Source organism: Triturus cristatus, chromosome 2_2 (genome assembly GCF_964204655.1).
Source record: "Triturus cristatus chromosome 2_2, aTriCri1.1, whole genome shotgun sequence".
NCBI lineage: Eukaryota > Metazoa > Chordata > Amphibia > Caudata > Salamandridae > Triturus > Triturus cristatus.
Genome location: NC_140582.1, coordinates 542,578,502 through 542,588,133, shown reverse-complemented (window position 1 = coordinate 542,588,133; position 9,632 = coordinate 542,578,502).

The following is a 9,632-nucleotide window of genomic DNA, read 5'->3' as shown; positions in this document are numbered from 1 at the left end:
AGCGACGCTGGAGACTAATGTGCAGTAGTCCCGGATCGAGCCAGAATGCGAGGCCGGGGCTGGCAACGAGGTGCAAGGCCGCGGATGGCGGGGACGATCTGGGAGGCCCCTCCGGACTTGTGGGGACCTGGCTGGCCGAGAGGAGCGGATCGGACGGACATAGTCACAGGTGGGAGTGTGTGGGGGCTGCTCCTCCCCCCCCCCACGTCCCCATCCCCGGAAATGATTGTGGGGCCTGCGCACCCGAGATAGGTCTCGCACCGGCTGGTGCTGGGACGGGGTCATATTGGCGAGACCATTGTTGGACACAGCGGCGGCGGAGGCGTAGATCTCTCCCCTCCGCTTCCCCCCCGGCGGGCCGAACGCAGCGGAGGCAGTGCAGGCATCACGGAGGGCCTGGTGGGGTGCGGCTGGATGTTTGCGCGGACCGCGCCGAGAGGGATCTCATTGGAGCTGATGTGCTGGCCCCCCCCAGACCTTAGGATCGCAACTTGAGCCCCTTTGCCTGCATGGTGGTGCAGTTTGGCCGCGTATGGCCTGAGCGGCAGTAGTGATACTGGGGCAGAAGTGAAGGCGCCAAACATTTGGCCTGGGTGCGATGGCGACTGCCAGCGTTGAGTGACGTGCACGGGACTCACCCCTGGACGGTCGGAGTGGCGTATTGAATAGCCGCATAGGATCGGAGGGGACAGTTGTGGTGCCCGCCCTGGTGGTGTTGGAGAGCTCTGCCCAGGGATAGAGATGGGCAAGACGGACACTAGACAGCCCAAGCTCTCATTTGCGGCAAATAAGAAAGTGATACCGCCTGGGGAGAAGTCGAGCCCTCCGGATGAGGCGGCTGAAGCATCGGGGGGTGCTACGGATGCGGCAAAGAGTATACAGGCAGTAGTGAGGTGCGCCAAGGGTTCGCTACAATCGCGGACAAGGTGGACCGCCTTTCGTCGCGCATGGATGCGGTAGTGCACAAGTTAGATGCGCACGAGGGTCGCTTGAAAGAGGCGGAGCAGCGCATATCGGACTCAGAGGATGTGGTGACCCAACACTCGTCGCAGTTATCTAGAATGGACAATCTCCTACGTGTCATCGCCGCAAAGAACGAGGATTTGGAAGCGAGGAGTAGGCGGAACAACGTACGTATCGTAGGTATTCCGGAAACTACAAATGTGGGCAAAATGGAGGAGTATGTCGAGAAGATGTTGGTGGCGGCGATCGGCTCGGAGGTTTTTTCTACACACTTTATAGTGGAGCGGGCGCATCGGGCATTGGGTCCCAGACCGAAGCCGGGGGCGACGCCTCGGCCGATCATAGCCCGGATGCTGAATTACCGGGATCGCGATGCGGCCCTACGGGTGGCACGCAGTACGAGATCGCTGTCGTATGAGGGCAACTCCTTCACGCTGTATCCGGACTTCACCCCGCTTGTCCAGGAGGAGCGTCGGAAATTCCTCGCAGTTAAGACTAAACTGCGTAACCTGCAAATCGACTACGCACTGCTCTACCCTGCTCGTTTGCGGGTCACGTACCAGGGGAGGCAGAGCTTCTTCACCAACCCACAGCAGGTGGAGGACTTTCTCAAGCAGCATAAACGGAATCGGAGGCTGGGGGCGGGAGTGGACGATGGTCTGGCCCCTAGTCAAGAGCGGCTGGAAGCTGTGGAACCGTGAGTGATCAGTACTGGATCTGCATATAGACTCCTGGGTGAGTTCGTAGGGGGGCTTAAGGGCTGCAATTGGCCCTTACTTGGGATGGACGTTGCACTGACCTCCGGGTGGGCGAGGTAGAAGTGTGGGGTGGGGGGGTATCCGGATGGACGATTGATGCTGCGGTCCCTTTGGCATGGGGTCCCTCCCGGCCTGCGCGGCAGGACTGTATTGATGCAATAGGTTTATGGACATCATCGGAGGCGGACGATACTCCTCAGGTTGCCGCTGATTATAGCGCCGGACACCCCCCTCCTGGTTGCCGGGCTGGGCTACACATGTTGTGGTTCGGACGGGCTTGCATGGAGGGGGTTATAGTGGTGCCGCCTAGAGATGTTACCCGATGGGAATTACCCTAGCATATGTTTGTGGGGTTGCGGGCTGTTTTAGTCCTAGTTTTTGGGGTGTGTATGGGAGGGATGGGGGGGGAATGCTGCTGGCAGGTTGGGGTTTGCTTCAGTGGGAGGGGGGTGGGTACAAGGGTAGTTGTGGCCATATGTATGATTGGGGTTTGCAGATTGAGAGTAATGCAACTAACAAGTACGAAGTCAGTTGGCTGTGGAGTAGCCGAGAGTTTGCATGGTACGGAGCTGATGCTGCGGGGGTCTCTGTTGCCGCGGTGGATAGATGCAGCCGGGGGGCTGGCTGGTGTTGCCGCTCCTATGGGTGGTCGATGTGGTTGGGAGGGGGCTGCGGGTTGATTCATGGGTGGCTGACTGAGTATGACTGAACGAGGTCGAATCTCTAGACTAACTGTTTTGTCCTGGAATGTCCGTGGGCTGAATGATGCGAGGAAATGTCGGAGGGTGGTGGCCTATTTGGAGCAGCATCAGGTGCAGATCGCCCTGCTGCAGGAAACACATCTTAGTCCTCGGGCCAACTATACCTTTGCGAGTAGATGGGCGGCTGTGCGCTGTTTCTCCTCATACTCAGGCTATGCCAGAGGCACGGCGATTCTGATTAAAAAAACGGTGCCGTTTGTACGGTTGGGCGAAAGCATGGATGATGAGGGTAGATCTACATTGGTGTGGGGCAGACTGGGTACTGATACTGTGACTATTGTCAACTGCTATGGGCCTAATGTGGATACACCTGAGTTTTACACCAAACTGTGGGGCAAGATACTGAATATTGGTTCCATGCATCTCATATGGGGTGGAGATTTCAATGTCACGTTGAAGCCTGGTTTAGATAGATCAGACGGTAGCCCCCAATATAACAGAAAAGCGGGAGAAGCGGTGGAGGGTATAATGAGGGAAGGCGAGCTAATAGACAGTTGGAGGTTTGCGCATGCAGGGGTTCGTGAGGGGACGCACTTCACGGTTCATGCCAACACTAGGGCTAGACTTGACTACTGCCTACTGTCCCGGGGACTGGCGGTTGATCTGGGCAGGGTGACCCATTTGCCACGGTCCTACTCGGACCATTGTCCGGTGCTGGTGCAGGTAGCCAACCCGGGATACGGGGGTGCAGCGCCGCGATGGCGCTTGCAACCCACGGCACTGTTGGATCCATTATTCCAGGCAGAATTGGGGGAGGAGATCGCGGACTTTTTTCCGCGTAACAAAGGGTCGGTGGCCAGTGTTGAGACCATCTGGGAGGCGTTTAAGGTTACGGTCCGCGGTTTCTGCATTTCTAAGAGCTTTGGAGCATTACGTGCCATACGAGGCACGCTCACCAAGCTAGAGGCTGAACTTAAGGCGCTGGAGACTTCCATGGCCCGAGAGCCGATGGGTCCCCTCCACAAGGAATTTAGAGAGAAGCTGTCGCAATATGAGCGAGAGGCGGAGAGAGAGGCCCACTTTAGGGGGAAACATTGGCAGGCCCGATGTTATTGTGAAGGGGAAAGACCTGGGCGGGCATTAGCGGGCATCACCAGGCAGTCACGGGGCGCTTCGCACATATTAGAGATCCGCACGCAGGGCGGAACTCTACATCGTGACACACAGGGGACCCTACGACAGTTTACGGAGCATTACGAGGGACTATACACAGCCCGCGACGTGGGAGGTGTCCAGTTTGGGAACTTCTTAGACGACGTGGCTTTATGCTGGCTGAGCGACGCACACAGGGAATTCCTGGGGGCCCCGTTTGAGTTAGATGAGATACGGGAAGCGATTATGTCTTTGAGTAACGGTAAGGCGCCTGGGCTGGACGGATTGCCAGCGGAATTTTATAAAAGCTACATTGACATAATGGCTCCGGTATTACGGGAAGTGTATGAGGACTCTCTAGAGACGGGCGTTTTGCCGGGATCGATGAGAGAGGTGGTGGTTACTTCCCTGTTGAAACCGAATAAGGCTGCGGAGGACTGTGATTCCTATAGACCACTCTCCCTGATAAATTGTGATGCCAACATTTTGGCGAAGGTGTTGGCTACGCGGCTCTCACTACTGATGACAAAAATTGCTCTCCTGGACCAGGCGGGGTTTGTCCCGGGTAGATCTACCGCTAGTAATTTGCGTACGCTTTTCTCATTGATTCAAACGATCGCGCCGGACCTGCCTGTCGCGGCGATATTCCTGGACGCCACTAAGGCGTTCGACTCAGTTGAGTGGAATTACTTGTTCACTATCCTGTATCGGATGGGTTTTCCCAAAATCTTTGTCGCTTGGATAAAATTGCTTTATACTGGTCCTACGGCTAGAGTATTGATCAATGGGGAGCTGTCAAAACCGATTTCGTTAACTAGGGGTACCAGACAGGGGTGCCCGCTATCCCCGCTGCTGTTCGCCATAGCAATTGAACCTTTGGCATGTCGTATTCGACAACTCCACAAGCAAAGTGCCTTCCAGTGTTGTCAACGGCAGATTGATGTGTCCTTATATGCGGATGACATAACGCTCTATGTGGTGGATCCGCAGAATAACCTGAATTCGCTGCTCCGCGAATTTGTGGTGTTTGGGGGACTGTCTGGGATCCATATCAACTGGAGGAAATCGCAATTTTTCCCCCTGACGGCTGCGGTTGGGCGATACGCACTAGATTATCCGTTGGAGTGGTGTGACTCTGATCTCCGATACCTGGGGGTTCGGGTCTCGAAGAACCGGGAAGAGACTTTACGCCTGAATTATGGTACGGCCATAAGCAAGCTGACGGATGATGTGTCGCGCTGGATCTCGTTGCCGTTGACCATGGCCGGTAGGGCCTCATTGATGAAAATGGTAGTGCTGCCTCGCTTTCTCTATTTCTTCCAGAACATTCCGTATTACCCGGGTGCCTTCTTCTTCCGAACGCTGCGCTCGGAATTGCTGCGCTTGTTCTGGGCTGGTAAGCAGCCTAGACTGGCCTGGTCGACTCTTACCCTGCCCTATAGCAAAGAAGGATTCGACGTTCCCGACTTTCAGGCGTACTATGTGAGTGCGCAAGCGCACTTCGCTTATCATTGGCTTGCCCCTATGCCCTACATGCCGCAACTGGCGGTTGAGGACTGGCTGGCGAGACCTTTGCCGCTGCAGGGCCTCATCCACGGCCCCGTCACTTCGATTGAAACACCGCTCACCACCGTGAGGTGCACGATTGATGCTTGGCAGCGCTTAATGCGCAGAATGTCGGCAGGGCTGCTATATGCCCCGCGGCTGCCGTTGGCTTATCATCCGGGTCTCTCTCTGTTGCAGGAAGGCGGGTTTTGTGTGCTATGTGCTAAGATAAAGGTCTGCTGTTGGGGAGATCTCTTTGAGAATGGTCAGTTCAAGACGAAGGAACAATTCTTTGCGGTTTATCAACCTACTCCACTGGAGGTCTTTTATTATCTCCGGTTGCGGCAGGGGATGCGACTGGTTATACCGCATTATCCGGAGGAGCCCGCTGTGGTGACGCCGTTGCAGGTTTTGCTCGCGTCTACGGACGGTCGGCACTTGGTCTCTCAGTTATATTGCAGTATTCGAGGGGGTGGTGGAAAAGTCGGCAATAAAGCGCTTCAAGGCTGGACTGTTGAGTTGGGCAGGGACATTACGGAGGCGCAGTGGGCGTATTGTTGTGAGCTCACCTCCCAGATCTCCTCCAGCTGCAGATTGCGTATTATCCATTATAAGTTTTTACAGCGATGGTACTATACTCCTGTTAGGAAGTTTCGCTTTCGGTTGTCGGACTCTGATCGCTGTGAGCGTTGGCGTTCGGAGGGAGCTGATTTTCTTCATCTGGCTTGGATGTGTGCGGGGGTAGCTGACTATTGGTTACAGGTTCATGCTGCACTTATAGCCATGGTGGGAACTGTGGTTCAGCTTGACCCGCTCGTGATGTTGCTGGGTTATACAGCATCGGTGCCTAAGGAGCACCGTAAATTTGTCAATATCGTGTTGTTACTTGCGAAACGGCGTGTTGCGTGTAGGTGGGGCAGGGGTCGTGCACCTAAGTTCAAGGAGTGGCTGGAGGATGTTCTATACTGTCAGGATCAGAATGCGATATATGCCGAAACGCAGCCTTTGAAGAGTAGGGCCAGGGATATATGGGATCCGTTTAAAGCCTACCTCGCAGCCCAGACTAGCTCCACTGAGGGGGACGGTTAGGTGCTGGGGAGTGTCGGGCGGACGGTTGGGGTATCGGTCCTGGGGGGGCTTACTGTGATGTAGATGGTTGGAGAAGAGGTGAAGGGGGACATAAGAGGCGAGGATACCTGCATGCTTGCGCAGAGTGATTGGTGTTTGGATGACCCTAGACGTGCCGCGTGGATATGCTGTGCCCTCTGGTTGGGATGTGTGGACGGTATAGGATCCGGGTGGGCTTCCTGGACGCTCCCCCGGGCTGTCCCTTGATGCTGATCTGTCTTCCGCACCCTTTGGGCTCGGAGGGGAATTTCTACCAGTGCCGCCGGACCCCCGGGTTGTCGGCTGATTGGCTGTGTACACGATGTTTGAACTTTCAATACAGTGTCTCCTAGAGCCGGCCGGAAAGGTTGTAGGCGAGTTGATGTATGGTTGCTGAAAGTTGCAATAAAGGTTTTTGAAACTTAAAAAAAAAAAAAAAAAAATATAGAAGCTATTTTCCAAACTTATGGAAAATACCCGGTGTCGAGCATTTTATTATAGATAGTTTTAGATGTGATCTGAAATTATTTCAGGTGTGTGTTTAAGAATTTTAGGGGGCATGAATCTTCAGGAGATCCAGATTTTGTGGATTCAATCAGTTGGAGTAATGGAGAAAACCTAGTTAGCAACTCGGAGCCGACTAGTAATGGAAAATCATCTGATTGGTTTGGGGTCATTGTTTGATTAGCTATAAGTATTGAATAAACATCCTCAAGCCTGGAATAGATGCCAGTGTGTTCAGAAAGCTTGACTGGCATTGAGGTTTTTTGTTCTCTGGTAACTTGGAGAGCAGTTTAACTGTTTTGAACAGTTCTTTAGTAGAATCCTTAGCCAATTCAATTTTATAGGTGAAAAAATGCTGGTTTATCAAAAATAATTATGAATTTATAATTGTTTATTGATTTTTTGGAAAGATCTTTGTCCTTATGATTGTAATGCTGGCTTCAGCCTCCTAAGCAGACTCCAGATCCTAATGATATTTCTACACCCTACGCTAATTTAATACACTAAAACATCAGACAATATTCCATTCGAACAAATGGAACAGCACACAACATACCTTTTGAAACAGCAAATCTAGCTGTTTGTTATCAGTGTTATGCCATGGAAGAACAGGATCATGCTTTGCCAAGGATAGGAGTTGCTCCCAGGTTCTATGGTTGGATCCCCTGATCTATCTCTCCAATTAAGAGCTAAGTCTGGATCTGGAACTGGCAAATCAGCAAATTGGTGTGATCTCTGGTGATTATCTCTCAGCAGAAGACCTCTCCTAAGTAATGGTCAAAAACCCGAAGATTTTACAGGGTTTTTCACACCAATGTTTTCAAAATAAATTTCTCAAGTCTAACCTATTACAGCCTAATTTAAGTAGGCTTAACTCCACATGTTTACATTCATGGACAACGCCATGTTGGTTTTGAGATTCATTGGGGGCTGCCATATTGCTAGTGTGTAAGCATGTGCGTAATCAATACAAATGTCAGCCTACACTGTAGGCATCCATTACAAGATGTCCGCCTACACTGCAGGCATCCATGTTTTCTACTGGAGCTAGACAACTTGAGATTGGAACTACTATAGTGTTCACAACAGAACCACACATAGCAGCAAATCATGCATGAGCCCATGAGAAAATAGGGTCCCCGACGTAAAACAGTGAGTGGACAGAAAAATATATTTGGGTCACAGAAGAGCCTGTGCCTGTCTCATACTCAGTGTCCCACATGAAACAACAGGAACACAAAAATCCTATGTGAACACAAATAATACCATATATCAAGACTGTGCCAAGAAATAATTTAATCACTTTTCCTGTGCCAGTTAATAGCCCATTAGAACTTTTGGGATAGAAAGTAAAGTACTCTTATGTTTCAGGATGCGGCCATAATACGGCATGGCATATCCAAAATATATGATATTTGCTCGAAAATGTCATAGTGTGAACAGCTGTTTTTTTAGGCTCTCCTGAAATATTCCTACACGCTGCTAATAACAGGATGCTGAATAAGTCAGCCTGGCAAGGGTTCTATTCATACAGTCTAGAAATGTACTCCATTTGATAGCCAGTCAGGGGTGATCACTGATGATAAAATATGTTTATAAGGATGAAAGGGAGGATGTGCTACCTTGCCCCTGTTGATCTTGTTGTGGCCTATCCTGTGTTTTCCCCTTTGGTAAGTCTAAAATTCAGTTAGCTCACAGAGGGAGCTATGTTTTTCTGGCCACCAACGAATGTCACCACCACTCTTAGTTGATGATGGTTAATTGCCCCTCATACCAGAATGTAAGGAGACAGGTGGCTGCTGGCAAACACCTATAGTTGAGAGACAAATGCCTTTTCATTTTTACCTATGTGGGGAGGTGGTCTACAGATCCTATCCTGCAAAGTCTATCTACTTTACCCTAACTGGATGATTCTTGCTTTTCCCACAACTGATTGTTGTGATATGTGAGGCATGCTAGAAAAGTGTTGTGTGGCTCGAAGATGATGTGCAGAGTAAATAGTGTCCTTCGGAAGACATGTTATACAAAGTAGTAGATCTCCAAATTGGATGATTAGACATTACTCAGGAGAAGTGTCTTCTGAACCTCCATTTCAGTTTCAAACTTTAACTTTAAGGGCAGATTTACAAATCTATCTAAGTTGCTTGACTGTGTTGTGTGAGAGGGAGAAAACCGGCTGAGTGCCATAACTACTAAGATATGGTGCTGCTGCAGTCTTCCCAAGTGCTGGTGCACTTTCTGGTTGCCTAGTGCCATGCAGAAGGTTTTGCAACATAGTGCAAAGGTGTCTGTGTGAGTCTAGCGTAGGTGCTATACTGGAAGGATACTTACAAAATGCTATACTTAATGTACTTTTAAACATTTACCACTTTCTGTACTGTGCAGTACAGCACACATGCAAAATTAGAAAAGTTTGGAATAGAAAACTTTTATAGGGTACATTTTATTGGCATATGGCTCTATTTACAAATGTTAGTTGATAGGGCTTTGCATCATAAATTCTGGTGGGTGGTGTGGGAATGCTCACACACCAATCATGCCCCCTTGAAACAAAGTGTTACTTTGCTTTTCTTTTAGGCAACTTTGAGCAAGTAAATCCCAAATTAGCAGTTTGCATCAGCTTGTATCACTTTTGGTGACTTTTCACCAGCACAAAGTGTTGATAAATGTATCCCTAAAGTTGGAATCTAGAATGAGCGATAGATTGACACAATGTAGGCTTTGTTATTACAACTCTTACTGTTAGAGTGCATTTGTAACTCTTACTGTAAGAGTGCATAAATGGGTATCTTTCTTTACATAAAAGTTAAGTTTATGTTTATATGATCAAACCTTGATCTGCTCCCCCTAAGAAGTGTACTTTTAGGTTTTGTGTGGGTTAAAAAAACAGAGTTGTTTCACT